The following is a 12837-nucleotide window of genomic DNA, read 5'->3' on the forward strand; positions in this document are numbered from 1 at the left end:
CGATGAAAGTACCCACACCAAAACACAGCATTTATGAAAGCAAATGAGCAGAGAAGGTCAGAAGCTTGGTGGGGTCAGGCTGAGAAACCAATGGTGTCTTCAGAGGGCTCTGATTTGGACCCCAGACCACCACATTACCACACTCGGAAGTCAAGACCATCAACTGGAGGGGTGGTATGCAATCTAGCATCCAACTAGAGGAAATGGAAGTTGCACTCTGGCTCCAGCTACAGGGATGACAAGGGAGGCTCAGTCCTGCAGTCTGCACTCACACCTCCTCTCCAGATCTGCCATCTCCTTCAGGACCAGTGTCATGTTGTACCGCAGCTTCTGGAACTTGGCTGTGGGAACCTCAAAGTGGTATGCTGACCCATCACAAAGCTTCAGCTGCATCAATATGCTTGACTGCAGGGAGCAGGTCAGGGCACTTGTGGAAATCACCACATCCACCCTCCACCTAAAGTTAGCAATGTGGGGAAGCCAGTCACCCTCCTGCTGTGCCACAGAGTTCAGGAGTGGGCGCTGGCCACCAAACACCACACTGGTCAAGTCCCCAACCAGGTCTTGGGGGATGGCAAGTTCCTGGAGTTGGTCCTTGAAGGCGTCAGACTTCAGGCTGGGGGAGGGAAGCCTGAGGGCTTGCTGGAGAAGTGTATGTGTGCCAGCAAGCAGGGCACCCAGCCACTCCTCCAACAGGCTGGAACTAGCACCCAGGCACTGCATGGCTTCTCAGTTATCCTCCCCCTGCTGGCTGCTGACCACAAGCTTCAGCAGCTTTCTGAATGTGCTCCTGTCCAGGTCTCCCAGAAACCAGGCCATTGCTGCCACCTCTGGAGGGAACTGGGGCCCCAGAAAATTGATCTGGCCACTGTGACTGTCCGCAGGATGATGCAAGTACTGGTGTCGCAGCTCCTAAGGCAGACATGCCTGCTTCCTCCTCTTTGATCGGCCACATAAGAGGTCCCAGCTGCAGCTGCCTGAAGGGAAGCAGGAGGGAAGGCCAGTGACTCCCACATCCTTAGGACCTTAAGGATCACATAGGCCCCACTGTCAGGATGCTGACAGTTTGAACTACCAATGATAGTAGGTGTGATAGGGCTAGGGAAATAACCCTGTGAGACCCACATGAGTCCTGATAAGAAGGGAGGGTGCTCAGAGGAAGTGACATCTGAGATGAGCAGAACTGGCAGTCAAGTGGGGGAAGGGAAGAGGACCAAGAAAAAAAAAAAAAAAGGAGAGCACATGTGATCTTGTCCTCTAAGATTGAACTAGGTAAGAGAAATGTTCACGAGGCACAAGGCAGGGCAGCTGGGATCCCTCACTACTCAACCCACAATACTGAGAATATCCCTGCAGGAGTTAATTATTTTCACCTCACAAAGGAAATCCAGCCTACAAGTGCAGTTGCCCAAGCCAAGGCCTAGAGTCTAAACCTGTGCACTCAGCAGGGCTGCGTTAGCACAGGGACTACACGCAGTCTCCCCTGCAGGGGAGCCAGGCAGAAGCACGTGCACCACGTATAGAGGGCTGTGGCACTACCTGAAAAAACTGTGACGACACCCTTGTCGTTGGCGAAGTGCACACACATCTGCCCCAGGGAAAGAAAGTGCACCATCTACCTTAAAAAAACGGGCAGAGGAAGAAGGGCGCTCGCCACTCTCTCGGCAGTATCCAGAGGCCCCCTCGGCTCTGACGGGCCGCCGTTGCCCAGGCCCACCTCCCCTCTTCAGCCCACATGGTTCTTTCGCACCCTGTACAAGTTCCGGGGCCGTGCTCCAAGTAGTACGCCTGGTACTACAGACAAACTCATACCTCAGTCTACCCTGTCAAGGCGCTGGGTCTTGGCGAGCGGCGCCACAGTGGGGAGGCCGCCCCCATGACAACCCCTTGCACGGACCGCGATTCAGATCCGGTGTCCCCACCCCCCCGAACCTGGAGCTGTCTGCAGCTGCAAACTGGCTAGGCAACTTTTGATGAGGTTCTAACTTAAAGAAATGACCTTGCAGACCAGAATAGGAGGAAGAAATGCCAAAGGCAATAATGACCTCGATTCCTCCACTATCTAGAGAGGAAGGTCCAGAGAATCTATTTACCAGAACCCAGAACCCACAAGCATATGATACAGCTTCAGCTAAGGCAGATGTCTCCGGATTTCCAAGAAAGAATTATTCACAAATGTGATCAATCCACTGACCTAATAATGCTTATTCTACTAAAAGGGAAAAAAATGTATATATATATATATATATATATATATATATATATATATATATATATTTCAAAGAACTCTCATTGGGGAGCATAAAGCATAATAAACTGGAGAAACTAAATTAATGTATTGTCAATCAGAATAACAGAATTCAGACACATCTTCCTGTGTGATCCACTGGAGATAATTTGGTTCCTGGAAGATATGATAAATCCAGGCTGATCTCTGAATTCCAGGATAAACATGAACACATTTCTTTAGAAATCTCATCTCCACAATTACATCAGGAAATGACTCTTACTTCACCTGTCAGCTAGAAAATTATAGGTTTCAAAATAGTTCTTATTTTTGCAATTATTTACAACAACCATGTGGGAACTTTAGTTTGTTTCTTATTTCACCAAGTTATATTTGAGTTAAAATTGTGTTAATCTTAAGCATTAATAATGTAGAAACACACAGAATGGAAGAGGGAATGCTTATTACTTATTTTCTGGGATAATTTCTAGAAGTAGAATTTCTGAGTTGAACGTTTTGTGCAGCCTTTAAGGTGCTGGACACATTTGGACATTTTGTTTAATGGAGGGTGAGTCCGCTGCCATCAAGATAGATGCCCCATACCCACACATTCCCAGGCAGCTGCCTCTCTCCACCCTGGCTGCCATCTTGGTTGCACATTAGCAATAGTGTAACCCCACAGGTTCCAAACCCAAATGGTGGCCACCAAAGTTTCCATAAGGAGATCTTCATAGGCACAGGTTCAAAGTCCAATTTCAGCTGTGGACCAAAACACTGGAGTTCTTTCCAGAGCATGAAAGAGCCAGTGGCAAGCCCATCCTGCAGGAGAGCCTGAGAAGGGAAAAGTGAACTCCAACATCTCCAGTTGCAGCAGAGTTCTTGCTTTCTTGCCCATGAGCAGACCTGTGTAACAGGAAGCCAAGAGCAATGACAAGAGGGCGATTCATTTCTCATCATGAGAAATATTGTTTTAAGAGGACTTAAAAATAGATTAAACATAGACTGTTTGATATCACAATTTTGCCTAGAAAAAAATTAAGAAGAAATAAAGCAAAAGTTCAAAAGGGCAGGTGATACAGAGAAACAGTCCACTCCAGCTCTGGAGTCTACCACCTCTACAATCTTCTCATTGCAGCAGATCATGTGTGTAGAGATTCACCCATGTCATCCTTGCCCACATGGTGAATGTGCCTTTTGAGCACACATGTCTCACAACCATTCAGAGAAACACTCCCACTCAGCAGCTCCTCCTCCTCCTATCTCCCTCTGCCTTTGTCCACACCAACAGAGGCCCCTGGCCTGTGTTTGCACTTTACATTAATGAGTTTACAGAGTGAGCATGTGCTTTCATGGTTCTGGCTTTTCCTCACTCAACATTGTTTCTATTAATTGCTAATTTTATTCATTATTTTATGTGTAATTTTAGATTTTGCATTCCCTTTGTTGGATAGTTTATTATTATATATTATGAATGTGTGCATATATGTATGTGTGTGTGCGTGTGTGTGTGTAACACAGCTTAGTTTATTCAACCCCTCGATATTTGAGTTTTTTCTAACTGTTAAAACAACTGCTGTTTTAAATATTGTAGTACATGGATTTTGGAAAAAGTACACACAGAATTCATTTGGGTATATTTAGGGGTGGTTTTGGTGAATCACAGCACATATCTATGTTTACTTTGGGTCAATAATAGCTTTGACTGATAGTACTAAACAATTTTATGAGGTGATTGCATCAATTCCAATTCTTGTCTGAATTATATTTTTAATCATTTGTAATATGTAACATTACCAATCATTTTCTTGGTAAGTTTATTGCCTATTCGATTTAGTACATTGTGTTAGGCATGGATGCTGAATGTCTTTATGCTCTGTTCATCTGGAGCCACGTTACCCGAATTCACATCTGGGTTCTCTGGTTTTAGTAGTTGTGTGACACTGGACAAATCTTGAATCTCTGTGTCCCAGTTTTCCCCTCTGAAATTGAGATGACAGCAACTCTCATCTCGCAGTTTGACTGTGGTAATGTGGTAGACATGCGGTGTTCTTGGAGCACAGCCTGCATCCTGCAGTGGCTCAATGTGTTTGCTTCTATTGCTTCATTCAACAGGAGTCTGAATACAATTCTTCTAATCAACAAAGGTAATTAATTTTTTATGGTAAAAAATGTGAAATTAACACTCTTAAACACTTTTTATAATGCCCTTTTAAAATATTCTACATAGGTCAAGAGGAAATGCAATGTTGGAAAGACTCTGAGACAGGAGTCAAGAACTTCATTGCCAAGTCATCTCCATTGCTGCCCTGGGCACCTATGGATGCCCCTTCCCTCTTGAGGTCCCCGGGTTTCATACCATGTGAAAACAATGGTGTGTCCCCAGATGGGATGGGCTGGGATGATGCTTGCCCACATCCTCTTTGGAGGGAGCGTACAGCAGTAGTTCTGCCTATCATTTTGTCTATGTAGAAAGCACATGGACAAAATGTAGGCAGGTACATTAGTGCCTGACCAAAAGCCTGTCCCCTCTTCTTGCCCTCATCCCCAAGAAGGAAACCCTTGCTCTTAGAGATCAAACACAACTGCTTTTAGCTTTATTCCCTTCACTATGCCAGTGAATGGTCCAGCAGGGCTTGCAGTCATAGGTTGAGGTCAGTGACAGCTTCCAGTTCATCTCTGTGCTCGTCTGAAGAGAGGACTTCACAAGGAGAGAACCTCACCTTTGCCCTTCCATATTTTTGGATTCCATGTATAGACACCATGCATGTGTGGGAAATATGAAAGGACAGGCCTGAAGACAAAAGCCAGTGCTCTAAAGATGATGGGCATGAGGAAAAAAGACTGGCCTTTCAGCAATGTATGACTGTACCTTTTGCCCCACATGCTCTACAACACCTATTGTTGCTTGTATTCTTGATAATCGCCATTCTAATTGGGGTGAGATGGAATCTTAGTGTAGTTTTGATTTGCATTTCTCTTATTACTAAAGATGGTGAACATTTTTTCATATGTTTGTTGATTGCTTGTAGATCTTCTTCTGTGAAGTCTCTGTTCATATCCTTAGCACATTTGTTGATTGGGTTATTTGTATTCTTGGTGTTGAGTTTTTTGAGTTCTTTGTATATTCTGGAAATTAGTGCTCTATCTGAAGTATGAGTGGCAAAGATATTCTCCCATTCTGTAGGCTCTCTCTTCACATTGCTGATAGTTTCCTTTGCTGAGAGAAATCTATTAAGTTTGAATCTATCCAAGTTATTGATTCTTGCTTTTATTTCTTCTGCTACGGGAGTCCTGTTAAGGAAGTCTGATCCTAAGCCAACAAGGTGAAGATTTGGACCTAGTTTTTCTTCTATAATCTGCAGGGTCTCTGGTCTGCTTCTGAGGTCCTTAATCCATTTTGAGTTTAGTTTTGTGCACAATGAGAGATATGGGTTTATTTTCATTCTGTTGCATATGGATTTCCAATTCTCCTACCATCATTTGTTGAAGAGGCTATCTTTTCTCCATTGCATATTTTTGGCACCTTTGTCTAGTATGAGAAAATTATATTTATTTGGGTTTGCTTCCATGTCCTCTATTCTGTACCATCAATCTACATGTCAGTTTTGGTGCCAATACCATGCTGTTTTTGTTACTATTGCTTTGTAGTATAGTTGAAGTTCTGGTATTGCTATACCCCCGTTTCATTCTTCCTGCTAAGGATTGCTTTAGCTATTCTGGGTTTCTTATTCTTCCAGATGAATTTCATGATTGCTTTCTCTATTTCTGTAAGGTACATCATTGGGATTTTAATTGGAATTGCATTGAATCTGTATAGCACTTTTGGTAGTATGGCCATTTTGACTATATTAATTCTGCCTATCCAAGAACATGGGAGATCTTTCCATCTTCTAAGGTCTTCCTTAATTTCTTTCTTCAAAGTTTTGTAGTTCTCATTGTAGAGATCTTTTAGCTCTTTGATTAGATTGATGCTCAAGTATTTTATTTTATTTTTTTGAGGCTATTGCAAATGGAGTTGTTTTCCTCATTTCCCTTTCAGCTGTTTTGTCGCTTGCGTATAAAAATGCTTTAGATTTGTGCATGTTGATTTTATAGCCTGCTATTTTGCTGAATTCATTGATGAGGTCTAGAAGTTTTCTGGAGGAGGTTTTTGGATCCTCTAAATATAGAATCATGTCATCTGCAAATAGTGACAGCATAAGTTCTTATTTTCCTATTCATATCCCTTTAATTTCTTTAGTCTGCCTAATTGCTCTGGCTAGAGTTTCGAGGACAATGTTGAATAGAAGTGGTGAAAGAGGACATTCCTGTCTTGTTTCCATTTTTAAAGGGAATGGTTTCAGTTTTTCTCCATTAAGAATGATGTTGGCCATGGGCTTAGCATAAATAGCCTTTACAATGTTCAGGTAAGTTCCTACTATCCCTATTTTTTCTAGTGTTTTGAGCATGAAGGGGTGTTGTATTTTGTCAAACGCTTTTTCTGTGTCAATTGATATAACCATATGATTCTTATCCTTAAGTCTATTGACATGATGGATTACATTTATTGATTTATGAATGTTGAACCATCCTTGCATTCCAGGAATGAACCCCACTTGATCATGGTGCACAATTTTCTTAATATGTTTTTGGATACGTTTTGCCAATATTTTATTAAGGATCTTTGCATCTATATTCATCAAGGATATTGGTCTAAAATTTTCTTTCCTTGATGTGTCTTTGCCTGGTTTGGGTATGAGGGTGATATTAGCTTCATAGAATGAGTTTGGTAGGGTACCCTCCTTTTCTATTTCCTGGAATACTTTGAGAAATATTGGAATGAGTTCTTCTTTGAAGGTCTTGTAGAACTCAACTGAGAATCTGTCTGGTCCTGGGCTTTTCTTGGATGGTAGATTTTTAATGGCTTCTTCTATTTCATTGCTTGATATTGATCTGTTTAAATTATGTATGTCCTCCTGGTTCAGTTTGGGAGGAGCATATATCTCTAAAAATTTGTCCATGTTTTTGGTAGTTTCTATTTTGTTGGAATACAGATTTTCAAAGTAGCTTTTCATTATGTTCTGTATCTCAGTGGTGTCTCTCATATTTCCTTTTGCTTCATGTATTTTAGAAATTTGAGTCTTCTCTCTCTTAGTGGAGAGGATGTGGGGAAAAAGTACCCTCATACATTTCTGGTGGGGTTGCATATTAGTGCAGCCACTGTGGAAAGCAGTGTGGAGATTCCTTAGAAAACTTGGAATGGACCTACAATTTGACCCAGTTATCCCACTCCTCGGCCGATACCCAAAGGACTTAAAATCAGCATATTACAGAGATACAGCCACATCAATGTTCATAGTTACTCAATTCACAATAGCCAGACTATGGAACCAACCTAGATGCCCTTCAATTGATGAATGGATAAAGAAACTGTGGTATATATATACAATGGAATATTACTCAGCTATAAAGAATGATAAAATTATGTCATTTGCAGGCAAATGGATGAAATTGGAGAATATAATGTTAAGTGAGATAAGCCAATCTCAAAAATCCAAAAGACGAAGGATCTCAGTGATAAGTGGATGATGACACGTAATGTGGGGTGGGAGCGGGGCAAGAATGGAGGAAGGAGGGACTGTATAGAGGGAAAAGAGAGGTGGGAGGGTGGGGGGGATAACAGAATGAATCAAACATCATTACTCTCTGTAAATGTATGAATATGCAAATGGTATGCTGTTACTCCATGTACAAACAGAAACAACATGTATCCCATTTGTTTACAATAAAAATAAATTTAATAAATAAATAAATAAATAGAAAAGACTGGTCTTTCAGTTGCATGTTGATCCAACCACACGATCTCCCTTTTCTGGGTTTTCTGTGAGACTTGAATAATTGCCCTGTGATTTAACTCACAGTTGGTGGGATTTTTTTAAATTACTTGCAACTGTCCTTATACTAAGTAAGGAGATCCAATGCTCAGAGTAAAGGAAATTGAGGGAGGGGACAGAGAGCTCTGCTACAGGGGTTATGCACATACTTTCCCTATGCCCATGGCAGACTCCATACCCTTCTTCACCCAAGCCTTGTGCCAACTCCACGTAGACCTTTTCCCCTCAGGGACATCTCCTCTGACTCTCAGACTGAGTTGGTGTATTCTTCTGGTGCATTCACTGCAAGGTTCAAGGAGAAGTTCTCCCCTCTCCATGCATGGTCCAGAACCCTCAGGTGCACAGAATGTGACCTGTCAACTACTCTGTCCCTTGAGGATGGAGAGTTGTTTATTTCTGTGTTCTCAGTCTTTGGCTCCTTAACACAGTGCGTGGCAGAGTAAGGGCTTGATAAATAAATGCCAAATCAGCCTGATGTTGTACTCATTGAAGGATTTCTGCACAGCTTCCTGCTTCCTCTCTCAATTCCAATGTCTGGTGGTGTCCTTGGCAGAAGGGTGTGGGATAGGAGGGAGTTTGCCTTTCCTTCTTTATTTGCTACCAGAGATGCAACCAAGTGGAGGAACATCCTCAATCCTTTTTATTTTTATTTTGAGACAGGGTCAGGCCTCACCAAATTGCTGATACTGGCCTTGACCTTGGATCCTCCTGCCACAACATCCCTTTTTGCGGGGTTGACAGGCATGTGCCACCATGCCCAGCCCTTCTTATTCTTGATGTGTCCGTGTGAACGTGGCTGAGACACTCACCCACATATGCTGCCTTATACCATTTCCACATGGGGAAATCACACCTTCCCACTGTTTCCTGGAAGCAGCTCTCACACCTGTTGATCTTTCTCCTCAGTTCCCTACTTAACCAAATGGAATGGTGCTGCTCTTTTCACATGATGCTGTTCCTGGAAAACCCAGTGGACCAGGTTAGGACATGGTGTTTTACAGGGTGTCCTGGGCTCACTATACAGGTCCAGCCTTCTCACATTAGAGCCAGGACACCAAAGTCATTCAAACCCATTTGGGATCACCCAAGAAAGGTAGTATCTTTTCTACCTTACAGTCTTTGACCTTCCCACTCCTTCTTTGGAGGAAGTCAAAGCAGTTAGGCCAAGGTGAATTTTTAAGATTTCAACCATGACAAAGAGGGTACAAGATTGTACCAATCTTGTAGCAACTGCTGGAAAGAAAAATGGGAGAAGCACATCTGCAGTGCACAGGCAGCGGCCAACCTGATCAGCCCTCCACTCTGACAGCCCTTCATCTCCTGGTGAATTATTGATGTCTTGGTCTGATTTTGAAGCTCATTTCAAATATTTGTTTTATTTCCTAAATTATGATAACATAAAGCATATCTTCCTGGGACACCCTAATAATTAGCTTGGAAGTACTAGGTGTTTATGGGTCCTCATTGGCAGTTAGATGCATCATTTTAAATATTTATGAAAATATTAATAAATAAATATCTCTTTACAATTGGTATTAGATGTTAAGGCCAGAGTAATGGCATGAATTTTCCTTTGACACAAACCACCATAAAGAAAAAAAATTATTTTCTGCTTTCTCCCCAGAATTAGGAGAATTTAGAAGAAAAATGTAATTGCTCTCTGAACCACAGACATCCTATATGTGGATCTTTTCCTACTGACATTTCTTTTTTTTAAATTTATTTTTATTGTAAACAAATGGGATACATGTTGTTTCTGTTTGTACATGAAGTAAAGGCATACAATTTGTGTAATCATACATTTACATAGGGTAATGGTGTTTGATTCATTCTGTTAATTTTTCCTCCTCCCCACCCATCCCACCCCTCTTTTCCCTCTGTAGAGTCCCTCCTTCCTCCATTCTTGCCCCCTCCCACCCCCCTTATGTGTCATCATCCACTTTGCAGTGAGATCATTCGTCCATTGGTTTTTTGAGATTGGCTTATCTCACTTAGCATGACATTCTCCAATTTCATCCATTTGCCTGCAAATGCACATAATTTTATTACTTTTACAGCTGAGTAATATTCCATTGTATATATATACCACAGTTTCTTTATCCATTCGTCAATCAAAGGACATCTAGGTTGGTTCCACAATCTGGCTATTGTGAATTGAGCAGCTATGAACACTGATGTGGCTGTATCTCTGTAGTATGCTGATTTTAAGTCCTTTGGGTATAGGCCAAGGAGTGGGATAGCTGGGTCAAATGGTGGTTCCATTCCAAGCTTCTGAGGAATCTCCACCCTGCTTTCCAGAGTGGCTGCACTAATTTGCAACACCCCCAGCAATGTATGAGTATACCTTTTGCCCCACATCCTCTCCACACCTATAGTTGCTTGTATTCTTGAGAATCGCCATTTCAATTGGGGTGAGATGGAATCTTAGGTTAGTTTTGATTTGCATTTCTCTTATTATTAGAGATGTTGAACATTTTTTTCATATATCTGTTGATTGTTTGTAGATCTTCATCTGTGAAATGTCTGTTCATTTCCTTAGCCCATTGGTTGATTGGATTATTTGTATTCTTGGTGTAGAGATTTTGAGTCCTTTGTATATTCTGGAAAATTAGCGCTTTATCGGAAGTATGTGTGGCAAAGATTTTTCTCCCTCTCTGTAAGTTCTCTTTTCACATTGCTGATAGTTTCCTTTCCTGAGAGAAAGCTTTTTAGTTTGAATCTATCACAGTTATTGATTCTTGCTTTTATTTCTTGTGCTATGGGAGTCCTGTTAAGCAAGTCTGATCCTAAGCTGACGTGTTAAAGATTTGGACCTACTTTTTCTTCTATAATCTGCAGGGTCTCTGGTCTGATTCCAAGGTCCTTAATCCATTTTGAGTTGATTTTTGTGCAGGGTGAGAGATAGGGTTTTATTTTCATTCTGTTGCATATGGATTTCCAGTTTTCCCAGAACCATTTGTTGAAGAGGCTATCTTTTCTCCATTGCATATTTTTGGCACCTTTGTCTAGCATGAGAAAATTATATTTATTTGGGTTTGTGTCCATGTCCTCTATTCTGTACCATTGATCTATGTGTCAGTTTTGGTACCAATACCAAGCCATTTTTGTTACTATTGCTTTGTAGTATAGTTGAAGTTCTGGTATTGCTATACCCCCTGTTTCATTCTTTCTGCTAAGGATTGCTTTAGTTATTCTGGGTTTCTTATTCTTCCAGATGAATTTCATGATTGCTTGCTCTGTTTCTGTAAGGTATATCATTGGGATTTTATTGGAATTGCGTTGAATCTGTATAGCACTTTTGATAGTATGATCATTTTGACAATATTAATTCTGCGTATTCAAGAACATGAGAGATCTTTCCATCTTCTAAGGTCTTCCTTAATTTCTTTCTTCAAAGTTTTGTAGTTCTCATTTTAGAGATCTTTTACATCTTTGGATAGATTGATTCCCAAGTATTTTATTTTTTTGAGGCTATTGCAAATGCAGTTGTTTTCCTCATCTCCTTTTCAGATATTTCATCACTTGTGTGTAAAAATGCTTTACATTTATGCATGTTGATTTTATAGCCTGCTATTTTGCTGAATTCATTGATGAGATCTAGAAGTTTTCTGGAGAAGTTTTTTGGATCTTCTAAATATAGTTTCATGTCATCTGAAAATAGTGACAGCTTAAGTTCCTATTTTCCTATTCATATCTTTTTAATTTCTTTAGTTTGTCTAATTACTCTGGCTAGAGATTTGAGGACAATGTTGAATAGAAGTGGTGAAAGAGGACATTCCTGTCTTGTTTCCATTTTTAAAGGGAACGCATTCAGTATGTCTCCATTAGGAATGATGTTGGCCATGGGCTTAGCATAAATAACCTTTACAATGTTCAGGTAAGTTCCTATTATCCCTATTCTTTCTAGTGTTTTGAGCATGAAGGGGTGTTGTATTTTGTTGAACGCTTTTTTGGCATCAATTGAAATAACCATGTGATACTTATCCTTAAGTCTATGGACATGATGGATTATGCTTATTGATTTACGGATGTTAAACCATCCTTGCATTCCAGGGATGAACCCCACTTGATCATGGTGCACAATTTTCTTAATATGTTTTTGGATACAGCTTGCCAATATTTTGTTAAGGATCTTTGCATCTATATTCATCAAGGATATTGGTCTAAAATTTTCTTTCCTTGATATGTCTTTGCCTGGTTTGGGTATGAGGGTGATATTAGTTTCATAGAATGAGTTTGGTAGAGTACCCTCCTTTTCTATTTCCTGGAATACTTTGAGAAGTATTGGAATGAGTTCTTCTTTGAAGGTCTTGTAGAACTCAGCTGAGAATCTGTCTGGTCTTGGGCTTTTCTTGGATGGTAGATTTTTAATGGCTTCTTCTATTTCATTGCTTGATATTGATTTGTTTAAATTGCGTATGTCCTCCTGGTTCAGTTTGGGAGGAGCATATGTCTCTAGAAATTTGTCAATGTCTTCGGTAGTTTCTATTTTGTTGAAATACAGATTTTCGAAGTTGCTTCTCATTATGTTATGTATCTCTGTGGTGTCTCTCATGATATTTCCTTTTCCATCATGAAGTTTAGTAATTTAAATTTTCTCTTTCCTTCTTTTTGTTAGTGTGTCTAAGTGTTTGTCTATTTTGTTTACTTTTTCAAAGAACCAACTTTTTGTTTTGTCAATTTTTTGAATTGTTACTTTTGTTTCAATTTCATTGATTTCAGCTCTGATTTTAATTA

General features: G+C 40.6%; 1 pseudogene; it reads right to left on the reverse strand.

Annotated features, from left to right (window-relative positions):
* Positions 1-249: 249 nt before the first annotated feature.
* LOC124975351 (COMM domain-containing protein 5-like) lies at positions 250-925 on the reverse strand (annotated as a pseudogene).
* Between the last annotated feature and the right edge of the window lie 11912 nt (positions 926-12837).

This window comes from Sciurus carolinensis, unplaced genomic scaffold, assembly GCF_902686445.1.
Source record: "Sciurus carolinensis unplaced genomic scaffold, mSciCar1.2, whole genome shotgun sequence".
Taxonomy (NCBI): domain Eukaryota; kingdom Metazoa; phylum Chordata; class Mammalia; order Rodentia; family Sciuridae; genus Sciurus; species Sciurus carolinensis.